This window comes from Lissotriton vulgaris, chromosome 3_1, assembly GCF_964263255.1.
Source record: "Lissotriton vulgaris chromosome 3_1, aLisVul1.2, whole genome shotgun sequence".
NCBI classification, from domain to species: domain Eukaryota; kingdom Metazoa; phylum Chordata; class Amphibia; order Caudata; family Salamandridae; genus Lissotriton; species Lissotriton vulgaris.
In genome coordinates this window covers 1,832,769,334-1,832,792,321 of record NC_141689.1, presented here as the reverse complement: position 1 = coordinate 1,832,792,321, position 22,988 = coordinate 1,832,769,334, and positions in this window count along the sequence as shown.

Here is a 22,988-nt window from a genome sequence, read left to right as displayed (position 1 = left end):
AGGCGCAGCCTAATTATTTATAGTCTTATGTTGACATTGTTTATGTTGGACTAGCCCACTCCTCTTCTGTTTCAAAGGGGGGTGGGGTTAACACAACTACATGACAGAAATATTCACAAGTGTCTGAGATACTATGGTTGCATTCACTATTCAGTACACTACACATATCAATGGTATATCTACACACGGAAAGCTTTTTGGTTTGTATAGTGAATTGTGTATAGTATTTCACTGGTAGTCTTAGCGTTTTGTACATTATTGTTGATGTTCAAGTTCTTTCCCCTATACCTGCTTGGTTGCCACATCTCTGTACATTGAGCTAGTGTGCTGTTGATGGGATATATTACTTTGGAAAGGTCAGTTGTCCTGTTTTGCGCTGCCTCTGAGTTAGTAGGGGGGAGGGGTCCGGTGGGGGCGGCGGTGATGGTGGTGGCCCAGGGTATTGTGATTTTGTTTGGTGTCGGAAGTGTATAATTAAAACCTCTATCACATATTGCTCTTTAAATATGGGTGTGAGTTGGATGTAATTCACGCAGTACATAGTCGACGTTCTTACATTAGTTAAATGTTTATGTTAATTTGTTACTGGTAAGTGGGACTATAGCCTGATTTTTTAGGTAGCATTGCAGATTTGGTTTCTTGTTCAAAATATGGGGAAGTGGCCAACATTATAAGTAGGAAATGTCATTTAAAAAACCTTTGAAATTCACTGAAAAAACATTGGTTTCAGGCAGGTTTATAGTTAGGAATTAACATTTAAAAAACCTTTGAAATTCACTGAAAAACCATAGGTTTCAAGCAGGTTATAGTTAGGAATTATCATTTAAAAAACCTTAGAAATTTATTGAAAAAACCATAGGTTTCAGGGGTGTTATAGTTAGCTGGACATTTCACTCATACAAAACCATTGAAATTCCTCTGTTATAGTTAGTTGTACTAACTGTAACTCTCGCACCCCCAATCCACTGGTGATGATGCCAGATCATGCAATTTTCCATAGGGACCTTTAGCCAGGGCTACAGCCTGAACTGCTAAACGGAATTACATGCAATTTGGCACAGAGGTAGAGATCTGTTTGCAGATTGTGCTTTTTGTTAAATGGTCTAAATCTGTTCAGTAGTTTCTGAGAAAATTGCAAGTAAAATCATAGCGATAACTAATGTCAGAGTTCAATACGCGTACTGAAATCTGTTCAATTACGAGCGCGAGCTGCATGCTGATTGGCTGTGAACTGTCTGTCAACACTCGAAACCAGGAAGTGTTGGTGGCCATCTTGTGCCTCGCTAGAACCGAGTCACAAGAAAACAGTAAAACAAAGTTGAGAAATAAGGGAAGGGGGTAGGGTAGAGATATTCTGACCCTCTAGGCTTGCTTAGGGCGGTCTTATATGGATGTTTAGGGTCTAATTTTTACTACGCATATGTAAATACCTACAATTATGACCAGGAGCTGCATGCTGATTGGCTGTCAATACCCCAAACCAGGAAGTATTGGCAGCCATGTTGTTTGTCGGAAGAGCAGAGTCACAAGAAAACAGTAAAACAAAGTTGAGAAATAAGGAAAGGAGGCAGGGTAGAAACATTCTGAGCATATAGTCTTGGTCAGGGGGTGGTACATGGATCTTTAGAGTCAATTTTATTTAAAAAAAAAAATGGCGGGATACTCGTGAAGTACTTGTACTCGGTGGAAAAAAAAGTAGAAGTCCGTTTTATTCATTCGGTCCCGGGGGGGGGGGGGGGGGGGGGGAATTATGAGGGCAATTTTTATGCATAATGGGGGCTTGTAAGGTGCCCCGAGCACTGAGGAACGGCACTCCTCTGGTTTTATTGTGAAGTATGCGGGGGTTACAGTCCTACTCCCCGCAGTCTCGGGCAGCGGCACCCCTCGGGTCCTTTTAAAAAATATATATGTTTTGAGCTCTCTCTCTCTGTCCCCGTACACGTCGTGGGGAACGCCACATTTCTAGGGCAGTGATATGTGAAATGACCTTCCAGCACCGGGTATCTGCATTGCCTGGAGTTTTTTTATTAATGTTGGGAGGGTGGGCTTGATAATATGTCCTTGTTAAGTCCCATAGAAGCCTATGTTCTGGTGCTATCATGGGGTTCCATGGGAAATAACAAGTCTGTATTATGAAGCTCATTATCGCTGTTTTATCAGCAGTTTCTTGCCAATAAAACAGCAATAATTTTAACACCGGTCCTTGATAATATGCACCCAAGTTTACTGGTCAAAGAAAAGAGCAATGGTCCATATGATCAACAAAAGACGATATATTATCGTCGCATTTATTGGTAGGAAACTGCTGATAAAGCGGAGATAATGGGCTTGTAATATGTACTTGTGAATACCCATAGCAGCCTAGGTTAGGATCAGAACCTGGGCTTTCTTTGGGAAGTTACAAGGGCCAATTATCAAGCACATTATCGCCGCTTTATTAGCAGTTTCCTGTTGATAAAAGCGGCGATAATGTATCGCCTTTTGTATGTAAAGCTTTCCTTTTTTTTGGTGTAGCAGTTGTACTCTCCTCGCAGGCTCAGCGTTGTTTCGAAGTTCATGTTTTTTTCTTCAAGTTCAACAAGTAAACCTTTCTTTATATCAGTTAGTAAATCTGTTGCTTTCTTTTCCCGGTTCGTGTGATTCATTCGGTGCTGTACTTTTGTACAGTATTAATAGTCATATTTTTTATATACTTATTTGAAAGGTAGTACCGAAGCACCAAGCGTTGATTACATACTCCGTCCACCGCCATTTAATAGTAGTTTCTCACCGCTGTATTTATTATATCAGTTAGTTAGAACTCAGTAGTTTTCAATCCGAGTCTTGAATATCTTACTATAGTATTTCAACATTATTTTTATTGTGGACCGTCATACCCCTCCCCCACAAAATAAAAGAAGTATGTCTTTTTTTTAATTAACTTTTATTAAACAATAAATATAAACAAAACTCAAATATATTAGAACTGGCAAAATAAGTTAAACAATGTTATAAAGAAATTGTGAAATGGATTCCAAAATGTGTCCGATTGGTAATCTGGAAAAGAAAAAAGAAAATTAGAGTTTAGAATTATGTAGATGTGAGTAAATGAGCTGAAGCATTACAAGTTGGGGTAACTCTACAGTTTTACGTGTGCAGTGTGACTCTTATATTCCTGTTCTGTTATAGTGCCGTGTTCAAGTGATGTCTATTGCGTTACTGACGCCCGTTATGGCGACTTATTTCTAATGCATTCCTATGAAGGATTTGTAGATCTAGGCCTCTGTGCATACCGTTGTGTAAAGCTTGCGGCCAAACACTGCAGCCACTGGGATGGACAACTTCAGGTGGACTGATCTTCTACATGTCCAAACAGACAGCAGTGTCTAAGTTTAAGAGAGAAAGACAAATGATGTCACAAAGAGTGAGAGAGAGAGAAAACAACATTAAAAATGTGTCGCAGAGTCTGGATTTGAGAATTTTTGTTGAACCTGACGTATATTTACTAACTCTTTGCATCACTTCACCAATGCTAAAAGTGACTCAAAAGTGGCGTCATAAGGTTGATGATCTGTTTGTCAGACTGTTGTAACGTATCTGTTGTCACTGCTCTGAGGTAATTCTACATTTTACAAAGAAGCATCTGTACACTAAGCACTCTGGGCAATAATATCTAGCCTGGGCGACAAAAGTTATTGCCACTTTATTGGCAGGAAAGTGTCGCTAAAGTGGCGATAATGGGTTTGATAATATGCTCTATGGAATTCCAATCGAAGCTCATGTCAGATGTCCTTCATATCTAACATGAGCTTCGATTGGAATTCCATAGAGCACATTATCAAACCTATTATGACCACTTTAGCAGCAGTTTGCTGCCGATAAAGTGGCGATAGTTCTGTCACCAAGGGTTGATGATATGGCCCTCTCTCGTTTCACAAATAAAGCTAACACTACAGTTTTACGAGTGCAGTGTACCTGGTACATTTTAATTGTTATAGTGCCGCATTCAAGTGGTGTCTATATGGAAGTGCCTACTGCGTTACTGACGCCCGTTATGCCGAATTATTTCTAATGCATTCCTATGAAGGATTTGTAGATCTAGGCCTCTGTGCTTACTGTTGTGTAAACTTTGCGCCAAACACATTAGGAAGTGGAGTTGACAACTTAAGTTGAGCAGATCTTCTACATGTCCAAGCGGACAGCAGTGTCTAAGTTTAAGAGAGAAAGAGAAATGATGTCACAGAGAGTGAGAGAGAGAGAAAACAACATTAAAACTGTGTCTCAGAGTCTGCAGTTGAGATTTTTTGTTGAATCAGACGTAGATTTACTCTCTCTTTGCATCACTTTACCCATGTTAAAAGTGACTCAAAAGTGGCGTAATAAGGTTGATGAACTGTTTGTCAGACTGTTGTAACCTATCTGTTGTACATTTTACTTGTTATAGTGCCGCATTCAAGTGGTGTCTATATGGAAGTGCCTACTGCGTTACTGACGCCCGTTATGGCGACTTATTTCTAATGCATTGCTATGAAGGCTTTGTAGATCACCACTCGACTTGAACTCTGCTTCTATACTTCAAAGTAAATTCAATAGGTTGCAGAGAATTCCATTGCTGTTGCTCGATAGGCCGTGGTTGCTTCTGAACGATGTTTGGTGAAGGAAACAAAAGGATATTTTGATTAACCATTGAAACTGAGTTGCGTAACTACTATTAAAAGTGAATTTTAATGTGGGTTCTTAATATTCCATAGTTAAGACTGTTGCAGCTCCAACAAACAAAGGAAGATCAATAAGTTAATAAAGGCCTGGGATGGCGTTGTGACGCAGAAAAAATAATACTATCATGGACGCACAATTAATAATAATAGAGTCCTAAGCACTTGACGTAGTACAGAAATACGACACAGAAATTTATGCACGCACAATTTTTAAGATTAGAGGTGTATAGGACCTCGTGACTTATAAAGAAATATTTCAATTATGTAAGTACAATTTAAAACCATTGAGGGGTAGGAAAGCCAAATGATGTTTCTGTCGTCTTTTATCTTGTCTTGAAAGGCTATGGTTTCGCTGAGTCTGGGGTGTTTTCGACTGTCTGTCTGTCATCGCAGCAGAGCTAGGCAAAAGAGAGCGTGCTCACGTCAGTGCCCGCATTATATGGGAACCACGGGGGCTGACCAAACCAAGCCCAGGGCCGTCATTGGTAGCGTTTTCGCAGTCTATAAGAATGATGGCCCTGGGGGACATCATATTGGCTAATGTATTGGTTTACAGGCTAAATGATAGCAAGCATGCTTGATGGTGGCATGTGGGTAGTGTGGGCGGGCGTGCACCCCGCATGTGCAAGTATGAGTGTGTGCACCAACAATTAACAACAGAGAGAGATGGGGGCAGTGTTATAATGTACGCAGAGGCAGGCCCAGAATCGGATCTGCAATGAGTCATTTTGGAAGTTTTTCACTTTTCCAGAAGGTCAAAAAAAGGTTAATGCTGCAAACGTAACCTGTAAAATTTTCCAAACAACTCTTTCAAGGGGTGATCCATGTAAAAAATACTCCTTTGGCACAGCAAATATGGTGCGACACGTGAAGAACTTGCACCCCAAGAACTTTGCTCGAGCTGAAAGACGGAGGTTGCACGAGAACCCACCTGCTGCTACACCAAGCACATCAACTGCGGCAGCATTTTCAGCAAGTAGTCCACACCCACATATTGATTCTGACTTTGCTAAAGTTTAATTTCTTTGCATTTATTGCGATAAACTTTTGTGTTATGGGGAACAGTCTATCGACCTGATAAGACGCAGGATATAGGATCATTGCTGTCCTCGATATTAGTTGTTCTTTTTTTCTTTCTTTTGTTCCGCTTGGAATTTGTTGAGAAAACACAAAAAAAATACAAAACAAAAAAAACTGTTCTTTTCAGAACTACCTTCACTGGTCAATGAAAGAATTATATTTCTATGTTAGTGTCTAAAAGTTTGTCGGAATGAATGTGTAGTTCATAAATGAATGAATGAATACATTAGTAGTGTATGTTTGAAGGTGAAAGTGCCGAACTATAAGGAAGTGCTACAGCATATATCTATAAGGTGTTTAACTATAGTATACTGTAGTACCTCCGAAGCACTTGAATGTAACATATGCATATAAATATGTTACAAGTCCATGCGTCAATTTGCACTACTGGTGAAACTGCCTGGATGAATTTGTATGTGTTAGGGGTGGATTTACAACCCCCTTATGCCTGTTTTACACAGCCGTTGCATCACTTTTGTGATGCAGCAGTGGTGCAAAACATGTGTCATGGTGTGTGGTATTTACAATGTGATGCATTTGGAAGGTGCGTCACATTGTAAACCCCTGCGCCAAAAGGAGGCTTTCCTGCACAGGTGGAGGGTGCTCTGGTGCAGGAACGCCTCCTAAAAGTGACTAAGTGAAATCTATAAGATTTCATTCAGTCACTTTTGGGCGTATACTGCGTCAAAACGGAGAAGTGTGGCTCACTGGTTAGAGCAGGCAGACCCTGAAGCAGAGGTCAGACCCGGGACCAGGGTTCAATTCCCGACGCGGTAGGGTCTTGAGCTCAAATGTCCAAGGACTCGATAATTCTCGCTTCGGTGCCTGACCTAATCATGGGTTCAGACTCTGCAACTCTGGGCATTAAGCTTGCTTAATCTCCACAACGCCCCCCCGCGGCGGGATGCCTGGCTTTCACCTTGGGGATGCCCTGTAGGGGCGATCTCACAGGGAAAAGCCAGGACGGGTTCCCAAGGCAAGCGCTTAGAGACCCCTGGGTGATAAGCGCTATATAAATCCAACATACAATACAATACAATACAAAACCCTGCACCTGCTTGAAGCAGGTGTAAGGATTGACACAGCATTATGAGCATAGGGCCCAAAGAGCATTGGTCGAGCTGCATTGTGCTTCCAATACAAGTCAAGTAATTCACCATCTTCACAGCACAGATAAATCCCATATCAGTGCCATTTTTGTCTCATAGTGCACCACATTGTAAATATGGTGCATCCATGGTGGTGATGTCACAGTGCACAATGACTGGCATATCTCTGGGGATGTACCACTTATTGTACATCTACTAATTACTGTTTTAATGTAGCGAATGCCTTACTACACACTGATCAATGAGTCACTAGAAAACTATACCAAGAGTAACAGAGTGTTTGGTGGAAGTGTAAAGATAGAAACTGCGGAATTCAACATATAAAATGAAATTTGCAGGTGCATAGAACAGTGTATGCACAGTTTATAGGGGTTTGAAGCACTCTATGCCCTGAGGCCCACTTTGCACCATGAATACTTGGCTACTGACATAGCCCTCATTTATAAGATTTTGCAGTAGGAAAGTGCAGCAGCCCTTAATGCTGCGCTTCTCTATGGCAATAGAAAAAGGTAGGAATGTGCCATATCTATAAGATACAACGCATTCCTATACTTTTCCCTTGCGCCAGCGCTTTCTGTACAAAAATAATCAGAATAGACTTTTCTTTTTTTCTACGTGTGCTGCAGAATGCAGCACACATAGAAAAAGGAAAAATGAAGAGAAAAAAACCTATGTTTCCCCATTGCGCCTACCTTATGCCTCCTCATGGGAAGGTGTAAGTTTTTGGCACTGCCTCAGATTTACGATTTCTCGAAAATGTGGAGCAGTGTCAAAAGGCCACGGGTGTTGCTGGGAACACCTCCAGCAACACCCATTGCACGCCCCTTTAACGCACAATGATTACACTTGGGTACTGACTGTATAATTACACTTCTGCAAAGAGACTGCATGACTGAATTTATAAGAGCTTCATTTTTACAACAATGCATACATAAGGGGCATTCCGATTAATACCTCAGTACAATACTAAATCTGAAATGACAGAGTGTTTTCTGGAAGTATAAGGAGAGAGACTGAGGAATTGAAGGTAAAAAACACAAATTCGCTGGTACATAGAACAGTGCATGCATAGTCAAAAGGGGTTTGAAACAGTCCATGCCCTGAGGCCCACTTTACCTCATAAGTACTTCGGTACTGGCTGAATCATTAGAATTCTGCAAGGAAACGGTCTGGTTGAATGTATAGCAGCTTCACTTTTAGAATAGTTTATAGATAAGCACAAAGTGCTCTATGGCTCAATACAATACTGAAACAGTAGAGTGAGAGTGATTGCTGAAAGTCTAATAATTCAGACTGGGGAATTCAATATAGAAAAGACTAGTTTCTAGGTACATAGAAGACTGCATGGATAGTTTATACAGGTTTAAAGCAGTCCTACTTTTCTCCATGAATATTTGGGTACTGACTAGATAAGTACAGTTCTGGAAGGACAGTCCCTGACTGAATTTTAAATAGGTTCATTTTTAAAATAGTGCATACATAAGGACATTCTCTTGAATAACTCTGTACAATACGGAATCAGCAATCACAGAGACTTTGCTGGAAGTCAAAGGATATACACCTGGAAATAAAAACTATAAAATATAAGTTTGCTGGTGCATGCAAGAACGCATACATAACCTGAAAAGGTTTGAAGAAGGCCATGCCCTAACACCCAGTTTGCACCATGAGGACTTGGATAATAGCTGAATGATTACAATTCTGCAAGAAGAGTTTCTCAAACCATTTTTAATTTTTAATCATAAATTTATTCTTGTAACATTTCATAATTTAATAAAGCTTCTAACATCATTTCGTCTGAAATTTCATTTTCTGGATTATCAATTTCAAAAGTCATATCATGAAACTCGATGTCGTCTAATGCTTTAACAAAATCATCACCCAATGGTTCATCTAAAAAATCGCAGGTATTATCTCCAGTACCAATACTTTTATCTTCATTCTCGCTCCCCATGAAAAGTATATTTAGCTCCTCTATCAGAGTGTTACTAATTTCAAAACTATCTTCCATATTGTTCTGTTCTTCTTCCACAGTGAATTTTTTTATGTTGTTGTTCCTTGTAGAAAAACATAAACACTTCATTTTATAATTTTTCCTAATACATAATACAAAACTAGCTTTATCAACTATTTTGCCCTTTAAAAAATATAATGCAAAAGCCATTCTCAACTACTTTATATGATTACATCAATAAAATTGTTTATATGAATGTATAGTTATAAAAATTCCTTACATTTTCAAACCAGTCACACTTTATCCTTATAGAAATAAACTAAGGCTATTATAATAAAATGCAGTTCTAGAAAAAGTACAAAATATCTATTCACCTTACCGGTTTCAAAGTAGTTGATGTGTTGAAGTAAAATGCAAAGAATACAGGTACACTCAGTATATATTGTTTTACATTTATTGAAATGTGTTTAAAAGATACAAACCGCCTTTACAAACTTATGTACACAATGGACGTATGGCTGAGATACCCGCCACCCCCTCTCAACACAATCCCCAAAGGAGGGAAACCGGAAACAGTTCTTGAAGTTTTTGGAAGTGGGAGGGAGTGACCCTCCCGGCCGTATTTATTAAAACAAAAAATTAAAAACATTTAAACATTAATGTACAATTTCATACCACATTGCGATGTTTGGCTAACCTTAACAGATTCTCTAATACAGAGGTTCTCCTAGCCGAACTAACATCCTACAAAACATTTACTTGAAATATTGAAATTGTACATCCTAACGTTTAAGGGCCAACGGCAAGGTCGTAACCGGTGTCAAGATCCCTAACCAGACATACCCCCCCCCACTTGGAGGGGCGACAGCACTGAGGCGTACTCAAGTGCAACTACTACCAATTTCCCTTGACTTGACGGGGGCACTTATCAACTCGACGCCAGTTAAAGGTCGTTCGAAGACTCGTGTGAGGTATCTAGAAGGTATCGTAGACCTCCCCCCAACCCCACACAACTTACCGCATCTGCCGTCGCAGATGTCACTGGCCCCGGGAAATTCCCCAGGAGGGGGCTGTAACCCCTCCTACACAGGAAGGGGCCTTGACCGCCTTTCCCTTTTCTTTCGGCGACCCATCCTTAGAAGGGACCGCCTCCCCGTTGAGGGGCCAAAGGCCACCTCCCCCGAGCGCTCCCATCCGTGTTGGGTGACGCCCACTCATAGGGATCTTCCAATTAGTGCTCACCGATCATGACCTTACCGCCCGACCAAAAATAAATACGACAAATGATAACTAAACGAAACTACATTGGCCACTATGACCGAAAAAACCTGTTTATAAATGGACCTTACAACCGAAGTTCTTTAATCACAAACTTGTAAAATTAGACCAATCTTTATTACACATTCAACATCAACACAACACTACAATAACCTGAAAACGAAATAGAATAATTGATCAAATTTATTAAAACAACTGGCTGTCCTCAGGGGCTGGTGGGTGGGTCAAAATTGGCTCTTCGTTCCGTCTCGAGCTCACGTGCAGCGAGGAGGTGCAGCTTCAGAGCACAGGAACAAGAGTATGTCTTCTGGTCTTGCGTCCCTTTTTATCCATCTTCAGGGCGGGCGTAAACCCGCCCCTGCCTGCCCCGAGGGCGTGGCCCGCCGCGTCAGTGTCTAGGCCAGCCCACTCTAGGGCGGGAAAAAGCGCGCCCCGGCTACGCCGCTTCGGGCATACCAGCCGAGACGCGCCTCCCGCCCAAAATGGCTTCCCGGGGGGATCGAGGCACTCTGCCATATGTTCGGGGGGACCGAGTGGTCGCCCCTTTCCATATGGCTGAGATACCCGCCACCCCCTCTCAACACAATCCCCAAAGGAGGGAAACCGGAAACAGTTCTTGAAGTTTTTGGAAGTGGGAGGGAGTGACCCTCCCGGCCGTATTTATTAAAACAAAAAATTAAAAACATTTAAACATTAATGTACAATTTCATACCACATTGCGATGTTTGGCTAACCTTAACAGATTCTCTAATACAGAGGTTCTCCTAGCCGAACTAACATCCTACAAAACATTTACTTGAAATATTGAAATTGTACATCCTAACGTTTAAGGGCCAACGGCAAGGTCGTAACCGGTGTCAAGATCCCTAACCAGACATACCCCCCCCCACTTGGAGGGGCGACAGCACTGAGGCGTACTCAAGTGCAACTACTACCAATTTCCCTTGACTTGACGGGGGCACTTATCAACTCGACGCCAGTTAAAGGTCGTTCGAAGACTCGTGTGAGGTATCTAGAAGGTATCGTAGACCTCCCCCCAACCCCACACAACTTACCGCATCTGCCGTCGCAGATGTCACTGGCCCCGGGAAATTCCCCAGGAGGGGGCTGTAACCCCTCCTACACAGGAAGGGGCCTTGACCGCCTTTCCTCTTCTTTCGGCGACCCATCCTTAGAAGGGACCGCCTCCCCGTTGAGGGGCCAAAGGCCACCTCCCCCGAGCGCTCCCATCCGTGTTGGGTGACGCCCACTCATAGGGATCTTCCAATTAGTGCTCACCGATCATGACCTTACCGCCACAGGCCGGATAGTTGACCGGCTATCCGGCCCCCCACACAACTCCTACCTAAAGGTCATGTTTCAACGATTTTAACCATGCTAAGAAGTCTCCTAAGAGTAACTCATTCCCCACCCAAGACAAATGCACACCATCCCCCAAATACATACTGTCATCATTAATACAGCTATGAGAAATAGAATGCAATGTCCTGGAACGGAACAACCTACTCATTTTATTGTTAAGCTTCCTAACAGAATGGTTCAAAGCAGGAATAGAGATAGCCCCCCGCCACACTTTTCGTGGAATCAGATGGGACCATGCAATCGTGCACCCCGGAACTCTCCTCGCCAACCAACTTACAGTGGAAAGCATTGCCTCCAGGAGTAGTCGTCTACCGATGGTGACCAAATCATTGCCCCCAACATGCACTATAACTATAGACGGCGGTGACCTTGTCCGCCCTAACAAACCCTCGAAAAATGTTTGAAACTGGTCAATACAGAGACCGCCCCTTCCGTAGAAGGACATCCTGTACCCGTATTCCCCAGCTACGTGAATCATGTCACCTGCTTTGAATACGTCTGCGGCACGCCTCACGTATGAGTGGCCCACGACCCACACCTCCTTTGTCACCGCCGGTGATGTCTGACCGCTGGCCCGGTGTAGGGTCGACTGCATAGTCCGCCCCGCCTCGTAGGCTTGCGTAACTGAAAACCAAACAAAAAACAAGAAGCGTGAGTACATTATTACAGCTTCACAACATGTGCAACCGCACGTATCTTTTGTAACAATTGGAGGACCAACGCCCCACTCGTTTCACTTGCTCAACATTAAGACCCCTGGCTGTAGCTTCCGTAGCAGCCCCTATCCGAAAGGAATGGGTCCCAAATTCGCCCGGGTTCAAGCCCGCAGCGGCAATCGACATCGCAAGCACCCGCTGAAACTGAAATTTCGTCAGTGGGGTGGTGTCAGCGTGTCTTAACAAAGTCCCCCCCCATGATGCCACCCTTCGTGCTAGGTAATCCTCTAAACACCGTACCGGACACATGGAGGACCCAGGAATCCTGCGTATGATGACGCAGTCACCCATCCTATCTTGATCAGTCTTGGATTTTACAAAGGAGACAGTCATTGTTTCACCCCTGATCTGAACGTGTTCCTGGCACAAACCCCCTGCCACATCCAGTTTGTTCCTTGCAACTAGTTCGCTCACCCGCATTGCTCCGTGAAATGCTAGCGTAAAAGCGGCTCGGAACAGCAACGCCTCAAACTGAGATGAACATGTGGCCGGGAGTGTGGCCAACAACTGGGACAATCTATCCAAACCTATCGGGCGCCTTTCATCTACTCTGCGACCCTCAAGGCGTTGCCACCCACGTAGCGCTTTCTGTACAACGAAAGACGCTGTTGGGTCCTGGATAGCGTGTGCTCTGGCAACAAAGGAAATGGCAGCACGATGCCTCTGGGCCGTAGCCACCGATTTCCCAGCCCTACGTAATGACATCAGGAAATTCACTACCCATTCCTCGTGACCCCAAAGTCGCTCTCTATCACTCCCCAAAAAGGCTAAATAGGCCCGAAACGCCCCTTCGTATGCCTTCCTCGTCCTTGGTGCTAGACTCTCTCCCACGAGGTGACGAAGTTCGGGGCACCGAGAGACCAGAGAGCTTCGGGAAAGGGTGCCGGCTCTGGGTCCGCTGAGGGGAGGAAACCCGAAAAAGCCTGCATTTGAAAACGAGACAGTGCGTCAGCCGCCTGATTCATCACCCCCGGAACATGTTTTGCTCTGAATAGCACGTTCAATTGCATACATAGTAAAACAATTTCCTTAAGCAGTCTCAAAATCAGTTTACAACGTGCTGCCTGACTATTGATGCACTCGACCACGGTCATATTGTCAGACCAAAATATGACAGAGTGATCTTTGAACCCATCGGGCCATGTTCTCAAGGCCACCAAGATGGGAAACAGTTCCAGGAAAGCAATATTACTCGTCAGACCATTCTCATGCCACCATGACGGCCATCTTTGTGCCGACCATTTCGTGCCGAAAATGGCGCCAAAACCTATGCTTCCTGCTGAATCTGTCCACAGCCCCAGCTCTTCAGAAGACACGGCTGGTTCATTCCAGACGATTCTACCATTGAAGTCCGCCAGAAATGCTAACCAAATACGCATGTCCTGGCGGATCTCGGCCGATAGTCTCGTGCGATGGTGGCACTCTTTAAGGCCGACCATCGCTTGGGCAATTGAACGGGAAAAGGGGCGGGCCATTGGTATTACCCTCAGGGCAAAATTCAACTGTCCCACCAACTGCTGTAATTGTTGCAGCGTAACTTTTGATGCATTTATACACACTTGCAGCGCAGCCCTGAACTTCAACACCTTCTCAGCTGGCAAACGGAAACACCCTTCAATGGAGTCCAACTCGATCCCCAGAAACTCGAGGCAAGTCGTAGGACCCACTGTTTTACCCGGCGCCAATGGCACACCAAACTGTTTCATTAACACACAAAATTCGGCCAAGGCCCGGGCACATTCAAGATCCCCGGCTGCCCCAAGAAACAGAAAATCATCAAGGTAGTGCATTACATCTTGGAAACCTGTTTTCTTTGTGAAGACCCATTGTAGAAAACTACTGAATTTCTCGAAATAAGCACAGGATATAGAGCACCCCATTGGCATACACCTATCCATGTAATAACAACCCTGAAACATGAATCCTAGGAGACGCTGGTCGTCTGGGTGTACCGGGAGCAATCGGAACGCTGACTCGATATCGATGCGATTTAAAATGGCTACGGCCTCATCGAAGGATGCGTACCGCACCGAACACACTTCTGGATCGATTGCATCATTTACGGAAAGACCTTGTGGAGCTGATAAATTATGAATCAGCCGGAACTCACCGGGGTCTTTCTTGGGGACTACCCCTAAGGGAGAACAAACAAAATTCTGGACCGGGGGTAAACTAAACGGGCCGGCGACCCGACCTCGAGTCACCTCTTTCCGGATCTTATCCTGTACTACGGTCGTATGCTGCAGGACGGAAAGTTGATTTTTACACTTTTTCACACCCTGAAAGTCCCCTACCGGGATGCGGAAACCATACGAAAAACCGTTCCGCAGCACCCCAGCAGAAGTACGATCCGGGTATTCACTGAGCCAGGGAATCATCGCCAGGGTATCAATTGGGGTAGGTAAAGGCGCCCCTCGGACTATATTAGACCTGTTTGGCACCTCCTCTCCCCCCGTTATCACCCGTTTTGGCTCTGCACGAGGACTCAGGATGGGACGACCCACAACCACTACATTCATGTTTGAATTTACACGATCCCTGGGGCCTAGTACATTTACCTCTGTTGTAATTAAAGCAGAAACCCCTTTTTCCGGTATTGCCGGCAGGTTTCGAGTAATCGTCGGCACCCGTACCTGATCGAAAGGGCGTCCCCGCATATTGCCGGGAGGATTCGCCAACATTACTTCCCACCAACGGCATTTTCAACATTCCTGACTCCTTCATTTTATCCCACGTCAAGGAATCATAACAATCCCAGGTTAAACTTTTATTATGCTCCTTTTCCTTTCTGAACAGATTATCGTAACAGAACCAATGATTACCCTGGTGCGATGTCGAGTACCCCATGATTCGTGATTGATAGATTGGGAACTCGGAAAGCAACTCAGGTCTACGTTCCCCCAAGATTGATGTAAAGATTCCCCAAGCATTGCCCCAATTGCCGATATTCTCATTCACTTTAAAGGCGGCCATTTTTGCGCGCCAAACACTCGGATGCATGAGATCCTTCTGACTCTTCACATGCTCTACCTCATAATGATCAACAAGCAGTGAGAAAATGTTCACATACTCCCCCGCCCAAATCTTTTCCTTAATTGCCAAAGGAACATGTTGCCCCAACTTTTCTCTCCGAGAGGGTGTTGACTCATCCCTCGCGATCGGCAATGGCCGCTTACCTGCACCTGACGCTGCCTCTGTGGTCGCAATCGTCCCTGGTGTCTTGTCCCCTACTGCAGCCGGCACGGGCACCTTGGCTGCTTCCCGTTTCTCACGCAATTGCTTTATCAGCGCCTGCGCATCGACAGCCGTGGCGCCCTCGTTACCTTTACCCAACCACGCTGCCAATTGTGCCGCCAGCTCGGGCGGCATATCATCCTCGGACACGGGGGTGACCACAACGGGAATTGGATTCCCCTCCTTCGGCACGGGAGTTGGAGCCTCGAGCGGGGCACTGGGACCCGGGATGTCTTCCCCCGCTGCCCCACCTCCTGGGCCTCTTGTTTTTCCCTCCCGGGGCTGCTCCCGCCAAAGGACGTTTTGGACCCCCTTCCTCATTCTTGTCCACCCGCTTCTTTAGCTCGGACATCTCCTTCATGAGAACGCGCAGCATCTGGTCAGTAGTCATGCGCTTTCCCACCTTCTTCGGCATTCTCCAACAAAGTAACTGTAAAACAAACAAGAACGATTAAAACGCTCAAAAATTGGCTCTTCGTTCCGTCTCGAGCTCACGTGCAGCGAGGAGGTGCAGCTTCAGAGCACAGGAACAAGAGGATGTCTTCTGGTCTTGCGTCCCTTTTTATCCATCTTCAGGGCGGGCGTAAACCCGCCCCTGCCTGCCCCGAGGGCGTGGCCCGCCGCGTCAGTGTCTAGGCCAGCCCACTCTAGGGCGGGAAAAAGCGCGCCCCGGCTACGCCGCTTCGGGCATACCAGCCGAGACGCGCCTCCCGCCCAAAATGGCTTCCCGGGGGGATCGAGGCACTCTGCCATACGTTCGGGGGGACCGAGTGGTCGCCCCTTTCCATTCTCTTACTTCAGCTCTGTAGAAGTACATCCCATCGATTATTTTTAACAGTTAGTTATACTTACCTTCAAAATAATAAATACAATAAATAAAAATGTATTATAAATTTAGCATCTGTAGAAAACAAAAAAAATACAGTTACAATTTATCTTTTACAACACAAAATCATTTGTAAAGCATTTAATTTGCCTTTTTTGCTGTTCTCAGAATATATTGAAATTCACTAGAAACAGTGCGTTCAATAGTACTCATCACATAACAGCGGGCAAAAAAAGACAATCAAGTAGATTATCTTTAAAAAAAACAACAATATCAATAGCAATCTAAACAATAGAAATAAAACATATGTTAAATGTGTTTTTCTAAGACCACTTTCTTATGGAACTATGAGGCATGGCAAACAATCTTGAAATAACAAAACACCATCATTAATTTTATACCATTATAAATAATGTTACTTACAAATATATGCTGACAAAATATGCAACAAAAAGTCCTTAATGGTTTCGGATACTTTCCCTCATGGCCAAATAGTATGTGTCAAATTCTTACTTTGAAAGTTGTTCAATAGTATCCCTGAGCGTCTGCCTTCCAGCCTTTTTGATCCAAAACCACTAACATCATTTGCACCATTCTCCACTGCTCATCCCTCGGCACAACACTATTCAACATCTCCATAGCCACCCTCACACAAGCGGCCCGCCATCTCAACCACAACATCATCTTCTACATCAACGACACCCAGCTCATCCTCTTCCCCACCAAGGAGCCACATACCACAAAAAACAACATCCACAACACAATTAAGGACGTCATCAAGTTGATAAGGAGCAGCTCTCTAAACATGAACTCACACAACATGAAGATACTCATCCTCAGACCAACTCCCTTAGCTTCTGATGACTTCTGATGGCCAATTACACTGTGAACAGTACCAACACCTTCTGACCATGTACACAACCTACGACTCATCTTCAACTCCTCCCTCTACAAGTGTAAACAAGTCTACAGCATTTCCTCATACTGCTATGACACACTCCACATGCTCCGCAACATTTACTACTACATCCTAAAGAAACGAAGAAGAAAGACACTATACTGTGGCAACACACTCTACACATGAATTCCAGCCAAACACCTATAACGACCACAACCAATCCAAAGCACCTCCACCTGACTGATCTTCAATGTCCCCTGCTACAGCCACATCACCCACAACATGATACACCTACACTGCCTCAATATCAACAATAGGATTTCCTTCTAGCTCCTCAACCTCAGTTACAAAATACTCTACAACACCAGACTAATCTACCTTAACAGCAGTAATCCCTAAAGGTTAAATTTTGATCTTAAAATGTTGGCTTTAAAAATATTAGGTAAGAATTTGGTAACTCTTTAGGCAAACGTTACTTAAAAACTAATTGAGTATCATTACAATGTATCCAACCTTTCATACATTTTAAATAAACAGTGTAATGTCCAGATGTTGTAGAAAGTCCATCATGAAAAATAATTGCAACAGCTACAAAAGTTCTTCCTGATATTGATAGTTGAGTAGCTACAACATTTTTAATTAAAGTTTCCAATTTTCTTCCATCAGCTCTACAACGTTGCAACATTAAAATTACATACTGTCCATATCTTTGTATAAGTAATGTTGATGACATTTCTGATTTACATTGGCTACACTCCATGTTTTGACTTGCTCATCTAACTAGATTTTTAAAGGACACTGATTCACAGTCTGGTAAAATCAAATATATGAATCTTTTAGTGTCTATGTTAGTGTTACATGTAAACAAACAATTTTGACAGTCATGTTGCCATTTTTAAGAAAGGCCAAAAAAGATTTTCAATATCTATACCTTCATCTTCCAGTACACCAAGCATAAACATTAAAAATTCCTGACAATCTTGCTGAATATTCTGCGTAAATTGAGTAGCACCAGAACATATGTCCAAAACATTTCGAATATCAGAAACAGTTTGTATTTTACTTTTATCACTACTACATTTCTCATAAACAGAATACAACAATGAACAGAATCTTTCGTCCCGATTTTCCAAAATTTGCTGTTTCAAACTTTCGAGAAAAAAACAACATTAACAACTAAATTAGCATAGCAGTTGACACCACAACTATTTTCAAACCAATAGCCAACATTCTCTTCAACACTGTCCTTTTTCTTTTTGTTTGCAGGCGCAACTTCATCTAGTTTTTTTTCTTTCTCTAAAGTTTCACTACAGATATTCTCAAATCTTCTTTTTCTACCTACCACACGCTTTTCAAATACTGGATATTGACCTAAATTGGGTGCATATTCTCTTCTTAACCTATAATACTCTTTCACACAATTTGCATCTGCACTGACCTTTGTCTCATCAAAATCAAACATACAATCCAGATAAAGTTCTGGCTCGGGACAAAGCAACATATGATATACCCTCTTTAAACACGGTACTTCCAATATTCACTAAAGCACTATCTACACTTAAACCTTGAGATTTATGAATGGTCAGCGCATATGCCAAACAAATAGGAAACTGTTTTCTGCATACATACAAATCTTTTACAAGCAAAAACCGATATGAACAACGACTAAATTGTTGTACTTCAGCAATTTCATCAAATTTGATTTTCAAAAATTCAATCCCATCTCTATTTACATAATTAACAAAATCAACAATTTTACCCATTGCTCCATTTACTAAACCTTTTTCCACATTCAAATTACGTCGTAAAATTACCCTACAGTTTACACATGCATACAAATTCTTCTCTAAACCAGCAGTTTTACTTATCGACTTCTCTTAAGAATTAAATTTCCGCTTCAACTTTTCAGCCAAAATAATAGTGATTCCTTCATGTTCTATTTTATCAATAGCTTCCAATTTTATAATTTCTTCATTTTCCACCTTTAACACTTCTTCATTGAATACAGAACGTTTACGTAGTGTTGGCATTAAGGAGATTACAGACTTGTTTTCTGCAATTTTCACATATATATATTCTCTGGAACAATATTTTCATTTGGAAACAAATTGGGAAGTAGTCGTCTCTGTAAAGCTTGTTTGCCATATTCTGTCACTATTCCAATTCTTATATCTTGAATAATTTTTCCATAATCCGCATAATTTGCCTGATGCATATTTGTAATAAGTTCCATATACTCAAAATATGACCAAATGTTAACATTTCAATGCTCCCCAAAGACTTTCTGGCATCTTCATGTTTTAAACACTGGTTGTCCTTTTACAGGAGTAAGTTGTAGTAGATCTCCAAAAACGATGACGTGTTTTCCTCCAAATAATACGTCATAGTCTGTTTTAAGAATTTGCTGCATTCTTAAATGCACAAAGGCAAGCATTAAGTTTGATACCATGCTTAACACATCAATAATGAGAAGTTTCATTTTCTTCAAGACTCTTGAAACTTCAAAACAAGCTTCTCCAGATAGCTTGTAGTATTCTAATTTGTTTTCATTCTCTACTGGTAGCATTAATAAACAATGTAAAGTAATTCCTTTAATATTGTGTGCCGCCAACCCAATTGGAGCAGTGACAACACAAGTAAAATACTACTCAATTGTTTTGTGTAGATAAGTTGAAATTATTTTAATTAAAAAACTTTTCCCTGTTTCAGCTTGTCCACTCACATACAATCGGATAGGTTGAAACGATGAGCAAGAGCACTCTTTCTTTTCATGAAGTAATCCATAATTAATCTGTTCTCTCACTTGCTCATATATTTGTTTCTGCTCAACATTTAGTTGTTCTTCCAAATTTCCTAAGTTTCTTACATCATCTTGAGCTTGATTCATTGCTGTTTCCACCTCTTCCATAGCAGTTGCTGCTTCGTTTGGAATAATTGGTTCTCCCAATGGATCCTGACTTAACGCAGCAGAAGTTTGACTGTCTTGAGAACTGTCTCTAGCAATTTCAGCTGCAATTGTAGCTTCTTGCTTAATTTCATCATTTAACATTTTCACATAATTAGCAAAAACAGGACATTCAATAGTATCTTTAGTTGCATTGAAAGAATCTTCATAGCTCTCGAAATCTCCAAGTAATTCTAATTCTGAACGCCATGGCTTGAAAAACTACAAAAGAGCTAAATAGTAAAATTCCCTTTTGTCAGGTGTTTCGCAACTCAGTTTATGGTGATTAATCAAATGTCCTTTTCTTTGTATCACCAGACATCCTTCAGAACCAATCACAGCATATACACCATTATTGATGTTTTCTGTAATACTCCGTTTTAAAATATAGTTTTGCAGCACTTCATAGAGCAAATGTTCTCAAGATGATGACTTCTATTTGGATAATATGTATCCAATGTATTTGTTTTCACAATATCTGTACTTTCTGGCTCCTTTTCAGCTAAATATTCAATTTCTTGTACAGATTTAAGTACTCGGTTTCATGTTGCAGCAAGACCTAGACTCACCCAAATGATTCTTCTAGATTTGGAGTATAGACTTGGAGATGATAAGTGATCCGAGCATTCATACGCTCCAATTTCTCGATGAGATAACATCTTCAAACTATAACTGTATAATTTCGTACTTAGACTCGTCTCATGGGAAATCTCTTCCCACATTTCCTTGAATTCCGTCTTTTCTGATTTTGTTATGTACGATGTTACATATCGAGCAACAGCAATGGAATTGTCCGCAACATATTGAATATCCATGTTAGCATTCCACATGGACAAAATGACTGGGTTATAGTCATTTATGTATTTGGACTCTTCATTTCTTCTTAAGTTGTAGGTATTTTTAGGAGACTTTCTTGTGACAGTATGTCGCAAAGATGACATAAAACTGTTCACTCTTCCTTTCGATATTACTGAACGTAGAAATCCAAAACAGCATTTTGTGTAGAATTTGTCCTTTTACTTGTTGTCTTAAGACCTTATCCTGTGTGCTTTTGGGTATATCACATGTAGCGTATTCTTCAATAAAAGACAACACAATATCATCTGAGTCTGTTCCAAATTTGGGAGCATCTTTGATCCATATTAGCATGTGTATGTGAGGAGCAACTCTTGCTTGATACTCCTTTCTCCAAAAGAAGTCCACAAACTCTCCAAGAGGAGGATTTTTTTATTGGTGATAAAAGACATCATAGTTTCAAATCTACGATTGAAATACCTGCATACATTAACTGGATCCAAACCGCACAATTCTCCAGGTGTCTTGCATTCAATATTTAGTATGTTTGGATTTGCCTCTCGAAGAAATTGAAGTAAATCATACCAAGCATATTCAGCACAACTTAGAGTAAGGAACCATGTAGGAGTTCCTAAGTTCCTTAGCATACATTTAAGTTCTCCATGACGATGGTACCAGTACTCATTAGTACCACGCTGACATGCCATGAGATTAATTAGCTGAGATTCCAAAACATTATCTATCTGGTTTACTTTATCCATGAATTCCTTTGCCGAAACATTTTGCAGATGTACACCTGTTTTCAATATATGGTTTACTGCATAAGAAAGTCCAGACAAATCACTCTCGAACAAAAGATGAAACAATACATTGTCAAAATCTTGGATCTTCTGCATACAATCTTAGTGTCCGGTATTTAGATGCAGGAAACTGCACAGGTCGGTCATCATATCGTCCTCCTTTTCCTGTTGGAAACAAATGAGGGAAACAATGAGCTTCCAATCTTTTTTCCCATATACTAATGGGACTTCCCTTTGGTTCTTTCATTTGGAAAAACTCTATAGTATTCCCCATCACTTATTTAGAATGAAGAGGATGAACACTGTAATGTTCGTGGATTTCTTCAGTTCTGGACACATCTACTTTTTAATTTGTCCAGATGGCAAGTCACTATATTCTTCTACAGTTATTTCTTCTTCACTCATAAACACATTTTTATAATATTGATTATTTTTTATTAGATACAACGTTGCCTTTTTCACTTTCCTAACATCCACTAATTCCTGCCAGATTTTCCTACTCTTAGTAGGAATACCATTAACAAGAATAACTAAAGGTTCATCTTTTACATTTTCTACACCAACTGTTTCAATATTTTTCTTTAAATCAAGTGGCAAATACACAACTCTTCCCTTTAATCCTGTCTGTAAATCTGAAGGAGGCAATGTCCCTGTCTTGGGCTCCATACGAACAATAGCCTGAAAAGGATGCACACATTGAATAAGAATAGACTCATAAGTATTTAAATCCATCAGTTCAGAAGGAATATTTACCAACTCAAAATTATTATGCACAGCTCTATCAGGCATTTTATTCTCGTCTAATTTGTTATAACAATATTTACAAAAAGGCTTATCAGAACCCAAAACAAATCTATTCTCTACCAACAAATAAGTTACAAATTCCATCCACTCCTTATTATTTTCCTTTTTTCATTTTAAATACAGATCAACAGACCTAGTCTGATTTTTATAATGAGTACGTCGACAACAAATGCAAGAATAATTTGGTGTTTCACCTGAAATCACCTTGAACATTGTAATTTCTTGCTCAAATTTTTCTGTAATACAATGTTGTACATTCTCTTCTACATTTCCTTCTACTAACGTATCAATTTTTGCACTGTCTTCATCAGGACCAAAGTAAAGAACCTAAATTTCATTTTTTTTTTTTTAACATCATTTTTATTGCATCACCAATATAAATGTACAGACAATATAATCAACAGTATATATGCAGTAAGTACAAGATTAGTATGGTCCAGTCCTTCTCCATCCGGGAGGTCCGCCCTGTCCTTGGGGTGGGTGACCTCATC